The sequence below is a fragment of the Peromyscus maniculatus genome, chromosome 15 (genome assembly GCF_049852395.1).
Source record: "Peromyscus maniculatus bairdii isolate BWxNUB_F1_BW_parent chromosome 15, HU_Pman_BW_mat_3.1, whole genome shotgun sequence".
Lineage (NCBI taxonomy): Eukaryota > Metazoa > Chordata > Mammalia > Rodentia > Cricetidae > Peromyscus > Peromyscus maniculatus.
Genome location: NC_134866.1, coordinates 32,163,450 through 32,185,913, shown reverse-complemented (window position 1 = coordinate 32,185,913; position 22,464 = coordinate 32,163,450). Strand labels below are relative to the sequence as shown.

Here is a 22,464-nt window from a genome sequence, read left to right as displayed (position 1 = left end):
GAGGGGGAAATGGAATCCCAGCACTTCTGGCTAAAGGAAGCAACTAAGGAAGCAGCTTAGAAAACCGATATAGAAAATCTGCACTTAGGACTCAGATGTGACAGACAGCCCCATCGCTCCAAAAAGGAGCCAGTGGAAGATGGATGGGAAGTTCAGGATCAGTTGATAAGAAGTGACGCCACTCTTGCATGTGGAGCCCAGCCATGCATACAAGTTGGGTTCTGCAACAGGTGAGGTCAGGACACACTAGAAGTATCTTAGTGACTGGAAGGTTTAGAGGCAGACATGCAACCTGGTGTGTCTTGGTACTTTATTTACTCAATCTTTTCCCCTAGCACTTATCATTGCAGACACATTACTTATGGAATAAGAGTATATGCATTGATTTTATTTTTCACATCTTGGTGAAAGCAGATTCTCTCATGTGTAAAATCCACGATGGCAGGAACACGGACTGTATTGCTTACTGCTAATACCCTGGCACCCAGAAATTGCCCAGCATTAAGCAGGCATTAAATACATAGCTTTAGAATTGTGTGAACGAGAGATCAAACAGGCAAAATAATGATTATAGACTCATAAACTAAATGCTATACTTTTCTTCAGTAAAGTGATTTTAGGGTGACTTTAATTAACTGATGGTGATGTGTGAAGAAAGGGTGATGATAGTCTGTGATTATTATATTTTTTATCTTGTTTACAGCTGTTCTAGTGCATTATTTTCATTGTTTCAACACTTGCTAAACATGACAATCTTTTGTATATTTTACCTTAAAAAAGAAAAAAAAAAAGACTTATGACTTCTATGTATCATTAAGACAAACTTGATGGTAAGCTTGCGATCTTTTTTTTTTTTTTTAATTAAAAGCTAAAATATAGATTTGTTGCCCTCTTCTGTTATGGCTGGGACTAGCTAAGTCTAGAAGAAATTCACCACAGGGCAATCTAATGGAATGCCCCTATTAGTCCTTATTCAATTCAGGTTATTCTGATGCTCCTGGCTCTTCCTGCTCTGGAAATCCGTGAGCTATCGCCACCTGCTGGACGACTTGCAAACTACCACCACCTGCTGGAGGACATCCTGGGGAAGTGGTGGTGGTGGTCCTATCCTAATGCTTGGGAGTCTCATGGTCCCCTACTGGCCTCTGCCATGCTTGGATGATCAAGTGACCAACGCTTTGATGGGAGAAGCGGTTTCCTGGGTCAAAATAGAGATACAATCAGATTTTCTTAATGCGGTCTGTGCTGGAGTTGAAGTTCAGTGATGGCGGACACTAGTCCTCACTTAAGACAAGCAGCAGACATAACCAGGCACTTCAGCCCATAAACCACTGTCTCAGTTTCCCAAAGAATTGGGAAACAGGATTTAGTAAAGGAAAATGGATTAGCTTACAGTTTGGCATGCCGAGCTGACGGGGGAGTGATCTAATTTTCTCTGCACCAGGACTGTGGTCATCTTTATCATAATTCACAGAAAATGATGAGAGAAAGGCCAGAACGTGTATGAATTTTGCTATGAGAGATCTCAGAGGGTCTTTGCCTGGGGGATGGGGGGTTGGTACTTGGGCCCCAGAACATTGTCTCTCTTTGACACAGCGTCAACTTTCTGTTCAAGTTCCGAACAAAGAAAATGTCCTGAAGACCCTTCCCCAACCCCTCTCTTCGGTTTTTCTTAAGTATGCACAAAGTAGTGGGCCTCATTATGTGTATTCTTTCTTTTTCCTGGTCCCGTTCTCCACTCCTGCTCCTTCCTGCTAGTCCTCTCTCTTCTGCTTTCATGTCACGTGTTGACATGTGACAAAGTACCTCGCAGAGGGAACCCAAGGAAGGAAAGACTTTTTGCTCCTATTTTGGGGTTACACCGTGGTAGAAAAGCAATGGTAGCAGGAACTTGAAGCAGCTGGTTACACTGAACCACAGACAGAAAGCAGAGGGCAATAAAATGCTGGTGCCCAAGTTGCTCTCTCTCTCTCTCTCTCTCTCTCTCATATTTTAGGCATATAAGTGCTTTGCCTGCTGTATGTAAGTGCAATAAATGCATACCCAGTGCTGGAAGGGACCAGAAAAGGACATCAGATCCCCTGGAACTGGAGTAACAGACAGCTGTGGGTGCTGGGAATCAAACCTGGGTCCTCTGAAAGAGCATCCAGTGCTCTTAACCACCTAGCCATCTCTCCTGTCCCTGTTTTCTCCTTTTGATTCAGTTCAGAACCTCAACCTACAGAACAGCACATTTAGGGTGGGTCTTTGTAGTGGGTAACTGTTCTATCTATGACCTTGAAGCACCGCCCCTAGATATGTAGCAGGCAACTGTCCTACCTGCCTATGACCTTGAAGTACCTGCCCCTGGGGCATGGCTCAAGGCGACCCTTAAGACCTGAGACACAGTTAAACTACTCTTTTCTCTCCCTCTTACATTTGGGTGCTGAGACGGACCAGGCAGAAGAACAGTGTGGGACTGTAACTCGGCTTTCCAGGAGCCTGTGGCAAATCTCCCATGCTGTAGTGAGTTTTCCTTTCTAATACATTTCTTTACCCTCCTTGTAATTTCTTGTAATAGGTCTTCCCATGTCAATTAGCCTAATCTAGAAAATCTTTCACAGACATACCCAGAGGTTTATCTCTTTGGCGATTCTGGATCCTGTCAAGTAGATAATATTAATCATCACACATGCATTCATTTATCTTGCCCCTCCCCATAACATCTCTTCTACCTTTTCACGGTCCTCTTCTAGTTTTACACACAACACACCTCACATATATGACCACCTCATGTAAATGGATTAAAATTTACAAGCTCTTCTTGTGGTCATAGGTTTGGAGCTTGGTGGATTCTGTAGCTAGAGTTTTCCTGTCTGGCCCACAGTCAGGACAAATCTCTCTCACCCGCCAGTCCCACAGCCACTCAGACCCAACCAAGAAAACACAGGGACTTCTATTGGTTACAAATTGTAAGGCCATGGCAGGCTTCTTGCTAACTGTGCTTATAACTTAAATTAATCCATTTCCACAAATCTATACCCTGCCATGAGGCTCGTGGCTTACCGGCATCTTCACATGCTGCTTGTCCTGGCAGCGGCTGGCAGTGTCTCTGACTCAGCCTTCCACTTCCCAGAATTCTTCTCCTCCTTGTCCTGCCTATAATTCCTCCTGCCTGACTACCGGCCAATCAGTGTTTTATTTACTAACCAATCAGAGCAACACATTTGCCATACAGAACATCCCACAGGATTCACCAGCGAGCACACAGCTGAAGACCATGACTTCCTCCCTCTTAGCATCTATTAGTAGCCAATAGCTCAGCATGAAGGAGTATGGCCTCATGAATTCCTTCCCCATCCATGAGCGTTGACAGGGCCAAATGTGAGCGGGACCAGTGTAGTTACTTCAGCTGCTGTGCATTGTGAGTGCAACGGCTGTCGTTCCGAGAAGATAGCATTTTGCAGTCCTTCTGCCTCTCTGCCAGTTCTTACATTCATCCCGCCCCCTCCCATGATGTTTCCTGAGCTTTACAGGAAGTGATAGTAATTTCTTGTTTAGGGCTCAACGCTTACCAGTCACTCATTCTCAGCACCTTGAGCAGTTGTGTGTCTTTGTACCCAACACCACTTACTGCAAAGAAGAGTTTCTCTGGTTAAGGTTGAGACTAGTGCTTGTATGTGGGTATAAATATAGAAATTTAGAAGGCAGTTTGATGCTCTGCTGATTTAACTAAACAACCGTAATAAGTTTCTCTCCAAGGTCTGTGAATGTTTTTGACTGGGTTAACAGTACCAGATACAGGTTCCCTCCTCTTCAAAGGGTCTTAAATCCAAGCATAAAGTAGTTGGTTACTCCCATAATAGCTGTGCCACTATTACACAAGTAGACACATCGAGTTTCAGCATCATAGAATGAGTTTGGTAATATTCCTTTCCTTTTTATTTTGTAGAACAGTTTGAAAAGTGGTAGTGTTGGCTCTTTAGCATTTCTTTAAAAGCTTGGAGAAATTCAGCAGTGAATCTGCCTGGTTTGGGGCCTTTTTTTTTTGGTTGACTTTTAATTATTGCTTCAGTATTGTTGCTTACTATGGGTTTAAGTTGTTTACTTCTTCTTGGCATACTTTTGGTAGGTATGTATTTTGAAAACTATGTTTATCGTTGATTTTTCAGCTTTTGGGAATGTAAGATTTCTAGGTACTCCCTAATGAATCTCTGCATTTCACTGGAGTTGCATGTAATATTTCCCCCTTTCATTCCTAATTTTATCATTTTTCGTGTTTTCTCCCTTTCTTGTGATTTGTTTGGTGAGGGGCTTTCTAATTCTATTTAACTTTCAAAGAACCAAAGCTTTGATAGATCATGTATCTTGTCCTTTTAATCTCTGTTTCATAAAATTATGCTCTAATCTTTGTTATTGCTTGTTTTGTACTGCCTTTGAGTCTGGCTTCTCATTCTTACAGAAACTTGACATGAATTATTAGGTTATTTACCCGAGACTGTTCTAATTCTATGTAATGTAAACACTTATAGCCACACACTTTTCTCCTAGAATAACTTCAGTTACATCCCAGAAGTTCAGCAAGTTATATTTTCATTTTCATTTGATTCCATGGATTAAGATGTTTTCTCATTGGTTCTTTAGTGACCCACTATTCATTCAAAAAATGCATTGTTCTACCTTTAAGTGTCTTTGTGGTTTCTGTACTTTTTCTTGCTGTTTGTTTCAAGTGTTATGATCAGATTAAAAATACATAAATTGTTTCTATTGCTTTATACTCATTAAGTCTCGCTTTATAATTTATTTTAAAGGAGATTCTATGGACCACTGAGAGGAAAGTGTTCTCTGAATTTACTGAGTAGAGTGTTTTGTGGATAGCTGTTAAATTCAGTTGATCTATGATGTAGTTAAACTCTGAATTTTCTTTACTGATTTTCAGTTGAAAGACCTTCGAAAGACTGGAGTGGATACTGAAGTCTCCCACTATTATTGTATCAGTACTTATCTAACTTTCATGTCTTTTAGTGTTTATTAAATTAGGAGCCTCAATATTTGTTGAACAAATATTATATCTCCTTGATTTATTCTTTTCATTTAAAACAATTATTTATGCATTTTTACATGCCAACCACAGATCCTCCTCTCATCCCTCCTCCTGCTTCCCACAAGCCTCCCTCCCCCAACCCTCCCATCCCCTCCTCCAAAAGGGTAAGGACTCCCATGGGAAGTCAGCAAAGCCTGGTACATTCAGTTGAGGTAGGACCAAGCCCCTCCCCCCTGCATCAAGGTTGAGCAAGGAGTTCCACCATAGACAATGGGCTCCAGAAAGCCACCTCATGCACCAGGGATAGATTCTGATCCCACTGCCAGAGGCCCCTCAAACAGACCAAGCTACACAACTGTCTCCCACATGCAGAGGGCCTAGTCTGGTCCCATGCAGGTTCCACAGGTGTCAGTCCAAAGTGTGTGAGTTACTATGAGCTTGGTTCAGTTGTCTCTGTAGATTTTCCCATCATGATGCAGAATTCTACCAGAATTTCAAAGAACAGCTAATACCAATACTCATCAAATTGTTCCACACAATAGAAACAGAAGGAACATTGCCAAACTCTTTCTATGAGGCTACAGTTACCCTGATACCCAAACCACACAAAGATGCAACAAAGAAAGAGAATTATAGACCAATCTCCCTCATGAACTTACTCAAAATACTCAATAAAATACTGCCAAACAGAATCCAAGAACACATAAAAAAAAATCATCCACCATGATCAAGTAGGCTTCATCCCTGAGATGCAGGGATGGTTCAATATACAAAAATCTGTCAATGTAATCCATCATATAAACAAACTGAAAGAAAAAAAAAACATGATCATCTCATTAGATTCTGAAAAAGCCTTTGGCAAAATCCAACACCCCCTTCATGATAAAGGCCTTGGAGAGATCAGGAATACAAAGAACATATCTAAACATAATAAAGGCAATTTACAGCAAGCCAATATCCAACATCAAATTAAATGGAGAGAAACTCAAAGCGATTCCACTAAAATCGGGAACAAGACAAGACTGTCCACTCTCCCCATATCTATTCAGTATAGTACTCGAAGTTCTATCAAGATCAATAAGGCAACAAAAGGAGATCAAGAGGATAGAAATTGGAAAGGAAGAAGTCAAACTTTTTCTATTTGCAGATGATATGATAGTATACATAAGTGACCTCAAAAATTCTACCAGGGAACTCCTACAGCTGTTAAACACCTTCAGTAATGTTGCAGAATACAAGATTAACTCAAAAAAATCAGTAGCACTCCTATATACAAATGATAAACAGACCAAGAAAGAAATTGGAGAAACATCACCCTTTACAATAATCACAAATAATATAAAATACCTTGGGGTAACTCTAACCAAGCAAGTAAAAGACATGTATGGCAAGAACTTTAAGTCCTTGAAGAAAGAAATTGAAGAGGATATCAGAAAATGGAAAGATCTCCCATGCTCATGGATAGGTAGAACAAACATAATAAAAATGGCAGTCTTATTGAAAGCAATTTACAGATTCAATCAATCCTCATCAGAATCCCAACACAATTCTTTATAGACCTCAAAAGAACAATCCTCAGCTTCTTATGGAAAAACAAAACCCTAGGATTTGTTTCTTATTAAGATGTAGTAATCTTCTTTATCTCTTCTGACTGATTTGATTTGAAATCTACTGTATCAGATATCAGGATTGCTATGGCCAGTTTGTTTCCAGTTTCCATTTGCTTGGTAAATTGATTTTCATGATTTGACTCTCCATTTGTGGGCATCTTTGCCAGTGAGGTGTGATTTTTGAAGACAACAGATAGTTGGATCTTGTGTGGTTTCTTTTCTTCTCTTTTTTTGATATTATAATGTATTTACAACATTTCTCCTTTCCCTTCCACCAAACAATGCCATATACATCTCTCCACACTCCTTCAAATTCATGGCCTCTTTTTTCATTGTTATTGCTTGCATATATGTATACATATATATTCCTACCAGAAAGTCGTAGAGTTTGCTATGAGATTGTGTCTCCTAGTAATATCATCAGCCACACTCCTAAATTCACATCAACATGGCTGCCCCAAATGAGTTGAACAAGAACACCAAAGAACATGCCAAGGTGGACAGATCTTGCTTTTTAACTGAGTCAACCAATCTGTGTCTTTTAACGGTGAGTTGAAAATATTTGCATTTAAGGCTGTTTGTTGAGAAGGGTTTGCTATTTCCTATGCCGTTGTTATTGTTGGTCTGGTTGAGGAGATTATTGGTAGTTATGGTAAATATTTTCTTCCTCTACTACTAGTATTGGGGTTGCTGGTTTACTGTGTGGAATATTGTCATAGTTAGCTTCAGTTTAGACTTAACATGAAACTACTATTGCCTGGGAAGAGGGAACCTCAACTGTAGAATTGCCTCAACCAGACTGACCTATGGCCATATCTGTGAGGCATTTTCATAACTGATAATTGATGTAGGAAATCCTAGCCCTCTGTGAACAATAACATTCCTGAGCATGGGGACCTAGGCTATATAAGAAGTCTGGCAGAGCATGGGCCACATGGTGTGGGTATCTAGGGAGGCCAGAGGAGGATCCTCTGAAATTGGAGTTGCAGTTGGTGGTGAGCTTCCTAATGTGGGTGCTGGGAACTGAACCCAGGTTCTGGAAGAACAGCAAGTGCTCTTAACCACTGAGCCATCTCTTTAGCACCCTTATTTTATGTAAGTCTTTAGACTTTTGACTTGGGTTATGTTCTGCAGTATTATTTGAGGTTGAGGCTGACTGCAGTAACAGATACAAAGATTGATAGCAGTTCCAGTGTTAACTTGTAATAGCAGTTAACTTCCTTAATGAGATTCAGAGACTAGGGGAAAATAAAAGTTTATAGTTCTTTAAAGATAAAGGTATCAATGATTAAATTGTTGAGTAAGAGGGAATGAGAAAGGGGAAAATAAAAAGTAAATAAGAAGAAAAATACATGGGTTTGAGGTATGAGAAACAGAGAAAATATCTTAAGAACAGATTCTTAAAAAAAAAAAAAGGACAGTCACAACAGCTCGCTCAGATAAGATACAAGCAGAAACAAAACAGTTAAACTATTAAAAGGACAAAACTTCTTTAAAGAAAAAATAAATTAAAAAATAATAAGAATTGATGAAATGAAATAGAATATAGAACCCTAGTCAGTGTTTTTTCTTTTTCCTAGTTGGGTTGATGTAGGCCTCCTGCTTCCTCAATTGTCTCTCATAATTCCCTCTGCAGGTATGGGGGGAGATGCTAGTCTCCATAATCCAAACACGTCAGGTCAGTGTGTCCTCCTGCTAAAGGGATTTTTTCTATTTCCCCCAGAATTCTGTTGTCTGAAACCTCACCTCTGGTTTTCAACATCACTTCTGGTACGCTGGAGATGGTTCTTTCTGTGAGTGAGGCTCTGAGGTGACGTGGAAGGCCTGCCCATCTGTGTCACCTTTGTGTCTGGGTGGCCTCTTCCTGGCCCCACTCATTAGTGAAACCTCAGCAGCGCACTTCTCTTGCTCAGTAGTCACGTGTGGAGTGTCAGGGCTGACACCACCTTCGGCCATTCACTCCAGGATCCCTGTGGAGAATCTCAGCTTCAGGCTCCTGTGACCCTCTTCTCTCTCCGTCTACACAGCCTGTCCTGCGACAGCTATCTCTCTCTGGACATGGTGTATTAAGTTTCTGGGAACACTGATGCCGCCTGGCCAGTCTTTCTCCTGCTTGCCATTCTTGTATCCAGGAATGAACACAGCCTCCCTGATGGCTGCCACTGGCCCCAGCTGGAGGAAGTAGTGTGGTTTGGCTTATTTGCAGAGAAAATCTGTATGTGGGTGTAGTTCTCTTCTTTTTGCCTTTTTCTCGTCATCATCTTTTTTCTCCATCTTGACTCTTCCCTTTTACCAAGTTGTGCAGGGGTGGCTTTTAATCCTCCAGATTATCCGGAAGGGACGACTCACTCATTTTTAAAAGAGAAAAGAGCCTCGGGGTCTTGAGGGATGTTAAGATCACCAACCATTCCTGGCCTGGAGGAGTTCCTCCTCTGTAGGTCCATTCCTTTGATAGACATTCAGGGCCAGCTTTTTGTATCTTTGCTGCAAGCTCAGATTCTTACATAACTGTTAAACATACTAACTTTGCAAGTGAAAAAATGTGATAGACAGATAGCTAAAGGGAGACACTTATTTCATATTATCTCCTCTCCCATGGTTGCTTTAGCTGAGGTCACAGTGACGGGGCCACCCTAGAGAATGCCAGCAGTAGACCTGAACTTAATGGCACATCCTTAAGTGGATGACTTCATTTTTCCGTTGTGGAGGAAAAAAGGGTTCTGGGGAGATGCCTCAGCAGTTAAAACACTTCCCATGTAAGCGAGGAGCCCAAGTTTGGTCTCCCAGAGGCCAGGTAAAATGATGAGTGGGTGTGGCAGCCTGTCTATAATTCTAACCTGGGAAGGAGATGACGGGGGATCCCTAGAGTAAACTGGCTAACAAGACTAGTCCTATTGGTGAGACCTGGGTTTCCTTGAGAGAGTCTGCCCCAAAGAATAAGATTGAAGACTGTTTAGAGACCATCCCCAACACACACCTTGGGCCTCCATAGGCAAGCACATTGTATGTCCACACACATGTGAACTGTATACTATGTGTACCACACATGCATGCATACCACACATACATTAAAAAGAAAAAGAAGGTGAGGTGTTCAAAGGCACCAGCAAGAGATCTGATTTGGTTGCACTTATAAAACAATCTAAACGCTCATCAACAGAGATCTCCTTAGACACATACAGTGGAGCTTCATAATGGAATATACCATCATTCACTCATTCATTCATTCATTCTTTCTCTCTCTGTCTCTCTCTCCTCCCTCCCTCCCTCCCTTTTCTTCTTCCCTCCCTTCCTCTCTCTCTCCCTCCCTCCTTCCCTCTCTCTCTCTCTCTCTCTCTCTCTTTGATTTTTCAAGAGGGTTTCTCTGTGTTACAGCTCTAGCTTTCCTGGAACCCACTCTGTAGACCAGGCTGGCCTTGAACTCATAGAGATCTGTCTGCCTCTGCCTCTCCAAGAGCTGGGATTCAAGGCGTGTGCCACCACCACCTGGCATCATTCTTAACTTAATGAGGCAGGCCTGTATTCTTTTATATTTCAGTATTTTTGTAGAAAAAGAAAAGTGTATGTTTTATGATCTCATCATTCAATTTAGAATTCTAGCAGACATTCTATACTAAAATGTTAATAATTATCTTTAGATACTAAAGTTAGAGCAGATTTACAGTTTGATTTTAAAAAATATTTAATGCTGCTGTTTGTTTATATTTAGGAACATGGAAGTTATTTCTGTTTTGGGATTAACATGTTGATTTTCTTAGCCTCATTCAAATGATTTTGCTAAAATCTAAGTGAAGACTTTGCATTTGGTTGGTCCAGTGCCTCCTAGAATCCTCATGTCTCCCCAAGAAACAGACAAGTTCAGTGGCTTCCAGTGGCCTCAAGACCCTAGTCAGGCCTTGCCAACCATCCCGGCCTATTTAGGTACTCCCTTGAACCATCCTTTCCAGAGCCATGATGGGTCTTCTTCCCTGAACCTTCCCTGGGGCCAGTCGTTAAGAAGAGAATCCCACTGACTAAGGGATCTACTGTGAAAAGCAGTCGCCAGCTGGTTTCCAGGCAGATCTTCCAGGGAGTGACCTTGAGAAGGCTGTGGCATTTACAGACCTGTTTCCTTGTGTACAGGGCAGAGGTCATCCCTCTCCAGCTCTGGGAGTACTAAAGCCTCAGTGCACAGAGGCCTGACTGTTCATCACTGCCTATGTGCAGGACAACATGCTAAATACACAGATAGATGACACATCTATGCCCTAACACACACACACACACACACACACACACACACACACACACACACACACACACACACACTTTGTACCCAATGTAACAGGCACCAATCTGTATTCTATTTGATTACACCATTCCTTCTGGTAGTGGCTGCTTCTCTCTGTCCCCAGACCCTGTTCCACTGTGCCCTATGGCCCGGGAGGCTAGCATGCCTGTCTTGCTGATGTATTCTGCTACCAGGGATCACTAGCAGAAGAAGGAAAGAGGAAAAGGGTATTTCCCATAATTTCTACCTGTGAGCCATTTGTGCCGTTCTCACATGTTGTACATGGAAGCGGTGGCCCTTGCAACATGTCTCTTCCTACCTGTCCCAATGCCAGCAAGTGTCCCCTCTTAGCTTTCTTATTGCTGTGCAAGCTTTCGCAAACAAGCTCTTCTTTTTTTTAATATATATATATATAATTTTACAATACCATTCAGTTCTACGTATCAGCATGGGTTCCCCTATTCTCCCCCCTCCCACCCCCTCCCCTTACTCCCAGCCTACCCCCCATTCCCACCTCCTCCAGGACAAGTCCTCCCCTTAGGACTGACTGTGATCAACCTGGTAGACTCAGTCCAGGCAGGTCCAGTCCCCTCCTCCCAGACTGAGCCAAGGGTCCCTGCATAAGCTCCAGGTTTCAAACAGCCAACTCATGCAATGAGCACAGGACTTGGTCCCACTGCCTAGTTGCCTCCCAAACTGATCAAGCCAATCAACTGTCTCACCTATTCAGAGGGCCTGATCCAGCTGGGGGCCCCTCAGCCTTTGGTTCATAGTTCATGTGTTTCCATTCATTTGGCTATTTTTTTTTCAATAATTGAGTAAAACTGAAATTTATTATAAGCCACAGTCGTCCTAGGGACCTCCATGCTATATATATAGTCTCTATGGTTCTATGGGTTGTGGTCTGATTGTTCTTTATTTTATATCTAGAATCCACCTATGAGTGAGTACATACCATGACTGTCTTTCTGGGTTTGGGTTACCTCACTCAGGATGATTTTTTCTAGTTCCATCCATTTGCCTGCAAATTTCATGCTTTCATTGTTTTTCTCTGCTGAGTAGTACTCCATTGTGTATATGTACCACATTTTTTTCATCCATTCTTCCGTTGATGGGCATCTAGGTTGTTTCCAGGTTCTGGCTATTACAAATAGTGCTGCTATGAACATAGCTGAGCATGTATCTTTATGGTATGAATCAGCATTCCTTGGGTATATGCCCAAGAGTGGGATGGCTGGGTCTTGAGGTAGTTCGATTCCTAATTTTCTGAGAAACCACCATACTGATTTCCACAGTGGTTGTACAAGTTTACATTCCCACCAACAGTGGAGGAGTGTTCCCTTTGCTCCACATCCTCTCCAACATTGGTTGTCATTGGTGTTTTTGATCTTAGCCATTCTAACAGGTGTAAGGTGGTATCTCAGAGTCGTTTTGATTTGCATTTCTCTGATGATTAAGGATGTTGAGCATTTCTTTAAACGTCTTTCAGCCATTTGTAGTTCTTGTTTTGTGAATTCTCTGTTTAGCTCTTTAGCCCATTTTTTAATTGGACTGTTCAGTATTTTGATGTCTAGTTTCTTGAGTTCTTTATATACTGTGGAGATCAATCCTCTGTCAGATGTGGGGTTGGTGAAGAACTTTTCCCATTCTGTTGACTGTCTTTTTGTCTTATTGTGTCTTTTGCCCTGCAAAAGCTTCTCAGTTTCGAGAGGTCCCATTTATTAATTGTTGTGCTCAGGGTCTGTGCTGTTGGTGTTTTATTTAGGAAATGGTCTCCGGTGCCAATGCGTTCAAGAGTGCTTCCTATTTTCTTTTCTATTAAGTTTAGTGTAACTGGATTTATGTTTAGGTCTTTGATCCACTTGGACTTGAGTTTTGTGCATGGTGACAGATATGGATCTATTTGTAATCTTTTACATATTGACATCCAGTTATGCCAGCACCATTTGTTGAAGATACTTTCTTTTTTCCATTGTATAGTTTTGGCTCCTTTGTCAAAAACCAGGTGTTCATATGTGCATGGATTAATGTCAGGGTCTTCAATTCGATTCCATTGGTCCGTATGTCGGTTTTTATACTAGTACCAAGCTGTTTTTATTATTATAGCTCTATAGTAGAGTTTGAGGTCAGGGATGGTGATGCCTCCAAGGGTTGCTTTATTGTATAGGATTCTTTTAGCTATCCTGGGTCTTTCGTTTTTCCATATAAAGTTGAGTATTTTTCTTTCCAAGTCTGTGAAGAATTGTGTTGGGATTTTGATGGGGATTGCATTGAATCTGTAGATTGCTTTTGGTAAGATTGCCATTTTTACTATGTTAATCCTACCTATCCATGAGCATGGGAGATCCTTCCATTTTCTGATATCTTCTTCAATTTCTTTACAAGCTCTTCTTTAAGCTTGCTTCAAATTGCTCAATTGCCTCTCTCTCTATTTCCTGCTTAGGAGTCCGGTGACACCTAAGGTGTGTGTAACTGTTTGTTTAGAATTCAGCTAATCATCAGGCAAGGTCCATCACACGTATTGTGCCCCTCCCACATGTCTGTCACTATGTCAAGCTTGTTCTATGGACCTCTAGACTGTGTTAAACTGTGGCTGGAGAGCAGGAAGCCCAAATTAGTAATGCCAAAGAAATTATCTAGCAGTGAGACTAGAAGCCGATCCCTACTGTGGCTGCCATGCAGCAGATAAAGCATGCATTTAAAAAAGCTCACTACATACAAATAGCCCAAAAAAGTCCCAATTATGGATGCTGTGGGTTGCATTGAGCTTTCCTGTTCAGTTCTGGCACACTTTCTCCACTAGAAATGCACTCTTCCTCCATAAACGGTGCCTACTTCTACCATTCTCTACATGTCCCTGTCCAATATACACAAGAACCTGGGAAATCCTGGCAGGTGCCCACCAGACTGATATCGGTGATAGAATCATTCTGGTGGCCCTGGTCGCTCATCAAGGAACCTAAGTGGAATTGGAACTCAGATGCTAAGAAGTGATTGATATGAATATGAGATCGACACTGCTCAATCAGGGCAGGGACCCCAGAGTAGCTGCTCTGACAATGACCTTGATGGAGGCCAGAAATGCCAAAGACAATTCTGCTTCCTGCTCCCTGTTGGCTCTTCTCCTAAATGCAATCTCTGCCTAAAGTCAAAATGTGACAAAGTGACGGACACCGAGAGGAGGCACCCAGTGTCGTGGTTTGTATAGGAATGGCCCCCACAGACTCATACATCTGAATGCTTGGTCACTAGGGGTGGCACTACTAGGAGGTGTGGCCTTGTTGGAGGAAGTGTGTCACTGGAGGTGGGCTTTGAGGTTTCAGAATCTCAAGCCAGGCCCAGCACCTCACTCTCTCTTCCTGCTGCCTATAGATCAGATGTAGAAACTCTCAGCTACCTCTCCAGCACCACGTCTACCTGTGTGCCACCATGCTTCCTGCCATGATGATAATGGACTAAACCTCTGAAACATAAGCCAGCCCCAGTTAAACGCTTTCCTTTAGGAAAGTTGCTGTGGTCATAGTGTCTCTTCACAGCAACTAAGACACTCAGACGTCTCCCTATTCCATTGTCAGTTTCTGCCAGAAGCCCTTTAAAAGGCCTCTAGACTAGCAGTCTGATAGGGAGACTGATAGATAGCATCCCTGAACCTCGCCCTCCCCCAGCCCCTGCTATATGGGAGCTGCACCTTCCTTCTTTCTCTTAAGCTCTTGCCCATGAATCTAATGAATTTATTTCTAAAACTCATCCTCTGTGGCTCACATATTTCCCACTTTCAGTTTGCAGGACAGGAACTAGGAGATCACTGACTCAGTGGAAGTCTGTGTGACAGTGAGCATTCAGCACCTTAACTCCAAAGCTGAAGTCAGCCCAAGGGGAGCAGAATGCCCCCCTCCCCGGAACACAAAGACACCCCACATTTCCCACATCAACATGATCCCAACAGGAAACGGTGCTATGGTTAAAGCTGGAGCGTGGAGAACGCTTCGGCTTTGGGAAATCATATTTTCTTATCATTTGCTTTAGTTTGTCTTCTCTCTCTAGCTGGAGGGTAAAATATTGGTGCACTGATTATAAATAAATGTATGATAGCATGCACAAAGGCCTCCAAAGAGCAATTAATAGGTATCAGGTATTTAAACAGCAAAGTGAATCATTCCCTTCAAAGCCAATAAAGTTGGGCAAATGGGCGTAATTCAGATTTACATGAATCCAGGCATTAGCAAATCAATAGGGCGATTACTGCTGCCGGCACCCTGAATGTAAAATCACATTTGCAGTTATGTTTATGCGGAGATACACACTTAAAATGCAGGTTCGTCTGCACCAGGAGTGAAACCAGTGATTTGTTCCCTCTCCAGTCTCGGCTTCCATCTTCCATTCTAAAGATTTACAAATCCACGGAGCTCTAATTTACAGGCCTGCCCTGCATCCTGCAGAAAGGCCCAGCAGAAACAACTCCCCCTTCATTTATTTCTCTTTCTTTTTCAAACCAGGCAGTGCAAACCCTCTCCTCTACTGTTGGGCTGAGGTGCCCGGGTCTCTTATTTAGAAATATTCTTCAAAAATTAAATTGCAGAGCTCTGTCAGGGGAACAATTCCATTTGTATGTGCTAATTGGCTCCTTCCAAGCTCCACACAATTGCTACTTTTAAAAAAGGAACTTCCCAAATTTCCCAGAGACTATGAAACTTTGGGGGCTCAATCCCAGAACTACAGTGAGGAGCTCAACAAATTAGTCCAGGACAAGGACATATCACCTCTGTTGTTTATGGACTGACAAGAGTTTTGGCATTTTTAGATAGAAGGGAAATTTTTTTTTAAATAATAAATTTTTGATGATACATAAACATCATAAGAAATTTAGATTTCAGTATCCATAAATTAACTTTTATTGGAGCATACTCATGCATATTATTTATCATATGTATGTATATATACACATACACACACATATCTTTATTCAGCAATAACTAAGTCTAAATCCTAAAATATTTACTAAATTGACCTTCAAAGAGAACTTTACTGATCCTTGTCTGAGTTCCTGGTTGACTTTGAAGAGATTTAAAGAAAAAAAAAAAAAAAAAAACTAGAGTTACAACAGTATAATTCTGTGCTCTGTTAGGTTTTAATTCTCCTGGAGGATTTTTGTTTTGTTTTTGTTTTTTGAGACAGGACCTCTTGCCTCGGTTGGCCTAGAAATCCTTATGGAGGAAGGATGACCTTCAACTTCTAATCCTCATGCCTCTACCTCCTAAATGCTGGGATTACAAGCATGTGTCATCACACCATTAATGTGCTTCCTGGGAATTGTGGTGATATTTTATTTGTGCTCTAACAAATAAAGCTTGCCTGGGGATCAGAGGACAAAGCCAGCCACTAGATTAAACATAGAAGTCAGGCAGTGGTAGCACATGCCTTTAATCCTAGCATTTAGAAGGCAGAGATTCATCCGGATCTCTGAGTTCATGACCATACTGGGAACAGAGCCAGGTGTGGTGGCATATACCTTTAATCCCAGTACTAGTTAATCATAGAGGGCTGGAAGTCTGTACAGACAGACAGACAGTGAGAGAGCTGGGCAGAAAGAGGAAGTGATGTAGCTGGGCAGATAGAGGAAGTAAGATGGCAGGGCACAGACAGATATATAGGTATGAGTATCCAGGAAGTAGCTCTCTTGGGCTGAGGATTTCCTAGCAGTAAGAACTTGTGGCTGGCTTGTTCTCTTTCTCTGATCTTTCACCTTTTACCCCAATATCTGGCTCCAGTTTTTTTTTTTTTCACTAATAAGACTGTTTAGCAATTCCTGTTACAGGGAAATCAAACTCAGGATTTTGTATATGCTACTCAAAACTCTTCCAACTAAGCTCTGTCCGCAGCTGCAGCCTAGGCTAGCCTTGAACTCCTGCTTCAACCTCTTTAGCAATTGCACCAATATGACCAGGAGCCTAAAGCTACAGCATGGTATGGAGGCACAGGTTTTTATTGTTTTCAGTATATACAGTGCCTTGTACCCATGCACTTATAGCTGTCTGGTGTCCTTAATTGAAGTTTCTTAGACCTGGAAGACTTTCAGGGGATGACAACCTAGATGTGCCTATTGCTTCACGTTCACTTGAAGACTCCTGAGGAACATCAAAGCGGAAAGACCACTCTCTCTGAATGCTTTTTTCCAGAAGGACCGCATCAGGCACCCCTCTCCAGGGAAGTCCACAACCAGTGAAGATTAACTCGCCTATCACACAAAGGGTATACAGGCTTAGTGATCTCACTGGGTGTATGGGGCTCACGTCTTTTTGGTGGCAGCCCCGTGCAGGTGGTAAGTCGGCAGACTTTTTCTCCTATTACCGTGTCTGCTGTCCATTTATCTCATAGACTCAGTTATGGAAACTTTAGAGGATAAAGGAGAGTCCACACGCCCATACCCACCAAAACCCACCCTAAGGATGCCAATGTTCCTAACTCATACAACTTCTTCCATTCCTCTACTTCTTGATAGAGATTTTTTTTTTCTCTTGGACTTGGGTTTCTGAGTCCTGGAACCCTGATGTTGATTTCATGCTCCATGGCTAGAGCTCAGGATATGGAGTCATAAAGGAAAAGCTACTAGACTCACTGAAGGTTCCTTCCAACACTTTCTATACCCTTCAGGAATCATGCATGGAGGAAACAACCATTAACCATTTACATTTTCTGTCCCTTGAAGAATGAGCAGAAGGCATGATCTCCATTCCATGTGCATTTCCCCAAGACCATCCAGAGAATTAGAAATGACTACCTTCACCAGCCATTACTGTATCTACTGAGCATAGGGACAAGGAAACTGAAGACAAGGGAATGTATGAGACCATGAGAGTCTACAGATCCCTCAAGACCAGAGTTATTTACCAGATTTTGTTTTTTTCCTTAAAGGACCACGGCTTGAAACACAGTTAAAAGCCCAAGATTGGCAAGGATTTTTCATATGCATTAGGCTATGGGGATTCTGGCAAGTGATGCCATGGATTTCAGAATAGTTTCTGATTGATTTCTACTGATCCTTAGAACATGTTCACCTGTTTCCATGTGCTTCCTGTTTGCACTCTTGCTACAGTCCATTTGAGGTACTGCTACCAAACAGAAAACTCTTGAGACTGGGGATAGGCCAAATCTGTTCTGTGGTCATATGTGTAACATGTACCTGGGAACCTTAGCATCCTGAAGCCGGTTGCTGTGGAGATAGTTGGAAAGGTCAAAGTAAGGGTTCCAGTCTCAGAGCAAAAGTGAGCAAAAGCCAGAGTCATACACACACACTGAGCCATCAAAGATAGAAACAGACATCACCAGACACCGGGAAGGATTGGGAGGATGTGGGAAGCCCTTGCTGTAGAAATCTGACTAATTGGAACCATGTGGCTCTGTCTCAGATCATTGGAAGAGGAAGGTCTAAAACTGTAGAAAAGCTTGGGTTGGGGAGATGGCAAAAATCCAAGCAAAGCATTTCTACAAAGTCTTTGAAGATCTGAGACCACGGTGAGACTTGTTAGGACCAGAAGCAAAGGTGATAGAGAAACATTAGAGCTTGTTCTGATGCTTAAGGAAGAGCAGAAGGGAGAACTGAGGTCTTGGTTTGGAATGGGATGTAAATATTTCTCCTTCCGTGCCATCAACAAGGCTTCTTTCCCATCCCTAGTGCCTCACATTTAAACTTACTGGGGCTGCTTTCACCGTCCATTCCCTCTCTCCTCCCTTCTTCTTTTAACCACTTTACTTTTTCCTTATTTATGTCACACTGCAGTTCTGGAGGTTTCAATGTTTTTGCCTCAGGACTTTGCCATGGGGTGGCCCACTTTGGACCTGTGTGGTTTTCTAGATCACCCTTGCCTGCCCCTGCTTTGACATCAGCTGTACAGTTCAACCTCCATAACAGCTTCTTGGCTGGTTAAGCCACACTCACACATGAACTCAAGTCAGCATCAACTAAGGCTCTCCAGCCCCAACAAGGAGCTTATTGCCAGGGGAGATACACATAATGAAATGTGTACAATAGTTCCAGACAGTGACATTGCTAGAGAGGAAATGAGGCAGGGGCCTGGGGACAACAGAAGCCTAAAAGCAGAATAGAGAGAGCTGCCACAGCCACAGAAAGATCTGAGGAAAGAGAGCTCCATGCAGAGGAAGCAGCAGGTGCCAAAGGCCTGAGGCAGTAGGAAGAACATGACTATTGGTGGGAATAAAAAGAATACATCTATGGGGGACTGCCCTGAGGAGCCCAGATCCACTCCAGTAAAGAAATTATTGATTCTCTCATTGACTGTACTACAAAGATGGAACATTAGAAATTAAATGATTTGGGGTGGGGAGGCCATAGTCCATTCCTCAGGGGAAATTACATAACCTTGGGGTTGATTGTACATGTATTAGTTTTACTTAAATCTTGTCTATGAAGAAAAGAATGAACACATGCACTTTATTTCTGTCCTGTCTACCTTCATGTCCTTTCTTTCCAGCCCCATGCTTCCTGGCTGAGCTAAGAATGGAGCTCAGTGGGATAGTCTCCAACAGATGGGTTGGGTGCACATCCTACAAGACCCCCAGCTTGCCGCATCAACTAGTCATTTACGAGATCAAAGGTAAATTTTAATGCTGTTGGTGTTTCCCTTCTGGGATTTAAAAAAAAATGCAGCAGGATGGAGATAAGAAGCCAGAGAAGAGGATTTTAGTCTTTTAAATTTTTATTTATTAATTTATGTTTTAATTTCCCATTTTCTCATGGAAACAACATGGGAAGTGAATTATGAGCAGCCTCCCATGAGAGGCCTGAGGTAAATGCAGAATAGTGTGTTGTCATTTAGAGTGACCGAAAGAACCCTGTTTCTCAAGATACTTAGAGTTGTAATAATTTTTTTCTTCCCATTCCATTTTGTGTTGGAATGAGGCAGAAGCAGATGAGGCATATGTGTGTAAAGGTACCACCTAAACCATGCTGTCTTCACTTTGGCTGAGAGGAGGCGGGGCCCTAGCCTCCCCTCACTATCTGCCAGATCCAAGAGCAGCTAAGACATCCCAATTCTATACAATACTGTACAACTGTACTTATATGACATTCTCAAGACAAGAAACTGGAAGAAAAGAGATGCGTGATGAACAGAGAAGTGGCTATCAGGGATTAGAATTGGAACACAGACTGTAAATATGACTATAAGGGGTACAGAGAAGGAGATTTGCAATAAAGAAATATTTCTGTTTTGTAAGGAAAGGAAAAAAGGAAAGAAACGCCAATGTTGGAAGCTGGATTCTGTGCCCCCAACACCTCCCTAACCCTCAGATTCTATACAGACCCCCCACCCCATTGAATCATTGACCTTAACCCTCCTGTGCTAACAAAAAGATTCCATTCATCTGAATCGTACTCAATGAAGTAGCAGTCAGCAAATCCAACTTCGAATCCTGCCTTCCTAGTTATCAGTCTTGAGAAAACGTGCAGTCTTTCGAGATGCTCTTTTCCTCCACTACAAGAAGTGGGGGGGGGGGAGGGGGGGTTTCTGGGAGGAATGAGTGGATTTCACACAAGTCAAGTGGGTAGCGCAAGGCTTGGCTCGCAGCAGGCTTTCCAGTGCCAGTCTTAATACTTCAAATTCATTAAGACTCAGATAGTGCCAGTTGGTAAGTATGTGGCTTTCATATGGAAAAAAAATGCATTCGGAAGCAATATAGTTTAAAACCAATAATTAAGACCAAAAACGTGCAGAAGAGAGGGTTTTCTAGGGCAGTAGTGCAGCCAAGAGGCAAACAACCCAAGCATCACTTACAGCACGTTCTTAGGCTTCCTTCCGTGCCATGGCTCATCTAACGACGTCTACTCCTGTTATCCTAATTTGAGCAAGCACGCATAGGCAGGGGCAGCGGATTTCTAATCACTTAAGAATATTTGTTAAAATAATGGGCTGGGGACAATCCTCAGTTGCTACACTGCTTGCTTTGCGTGAATGAAGCCCTGGGTTTCATATCCAGCTGGGCATGCACCGGGCACGGTGGGACACGCCTGTAATCCCAGCACTCAGGAAGGGGACCATGAGGTCAACGTCATCCTCAGCTACCTAGGGAACTGGAGGCTAGCCCAAACTATTTGAAATCGGGTCTCAAACCAAGCCAAAACAAACATTCCAAATCACAACAAAAACTCTCATAAAGAAAACTTTACTGAGGTTTGGGATTTTTTGTTTTATTGTTTGTTTGTTTTCGGTTGGTTGATTGGTTCGGTTTTGTCATCCTTCTTCACACACAATTACTATGAAATTATAAAATTTTACTTTCCCTGAGAGTCAAAAATAGAATATCATGTTTCATATGTGTAAAGTATTTTTGCATCTCCCACCTTTTTTTTTTCTTTTTGGTTTGTTTGCATTTCTCACCTTTTCCATTAAAAATGGGATCAAGAAATGGAGGCAAAAATGATCAGAATCTCAAAGACCGTATCAGTAATTCATTTAAGGAAAGAAAATCCTCAAGGGGTGCCCTACCCACTCACCTATCTGTTCCTTAAGCTAGTGCCCACTCCCACATCCAAGGTCAAGGTCAGCCTGAGCCACACACACACACACCATGTCTCTTCTTTCTTCACTCTGTGGAGTCGGGGACACTGAGCACAGATGGACAGATGAAGCAGAAGAGCCTCGTGCCAAGCACAGGGAGCTTACACACAAAGTGCCAGGGCGCACACACAAAGACAGCCTAGGCGTTAAGAAGTACAGTGAGCCCCTAGCTCATTGACGATGACAGGAGACGATAGATTGAGCAAGAATGGAAGGAGGCCTGCCCTTGGAGTCAAGTCGCTAGCATGGCTTGTGGCAGGAAGTGTCTTCATATAAGAGCCTGCTTGGGTAGCTTCTCCGTTCTGAAGACGGGGGAAGCAATACCTGGCCCTGTTGTTGTTGTTGTGTGATTGGGAAATAGGAAGACAGGGAGTAGTTTTAAGGGTGAGGCCTCCCTGCACACTCCAACAATTCAACTTGAAGAATAGAAACCCAGCATCGAAGGTTGCAGGATAAACACTGTTTAGAAGAACACGAATCCCCAGGACTTGTGGATCCTAGTCGATCTCTTCCGGGAACTAGCATTAGCCTTGGAAGGCAGCTGTGTGGATGTTTTATGGGAGGGGGCAGGGGAAACTTACTCAGATCCTAACAACAAGAATGGGGCTTTGTGCAAGCCAATGGGAAACCGTCTACCCAGGGTAGGCTTCCTTTTTAGAGCCCCCCTCTTGGGTAAACAGGGCCTGCAGCAGCTGCAGGGCTCTTCTGGAAGAATTCACAGGCTGCACTGCAAAGATAGAGCTTTCAAAGAAAAACATGCTTGCATCTCCCTTCTGAGACCTCACTACCCATGGTTCTAGGTTTATGTAAATGTGACCCCACTTCCAAAGCACAAAAGACTTTGATGCTGGCCTGGGCAGGGCTTGGCAAGCTTCCTGGAACCCTTCTAATGGAAGTACAGCTTTTGACATCATGTGACAGCTTGCTGAACCCCAGACCAGAGACATGATCTGACTTTGAAGAAAATCCTCAGTTTATTTGCTCAGC

General features: G+C 42.6%; 1 protein-coding gene across 3 annotated transcripts in view; it reads right to left on the bottom strand.

Moving 5' to 3' along the window:
• The window catches only part of Egflam (EGF like, fibronectin type III and laminin G domains), a 178,508-nt gene that overhangs the window by 59,927 nt on the left and 96,117 nt on the right, over positions 1 to 22,464 (bottom strand). The gene's annotated exons all lie outside the window — the stretch shown is intronic.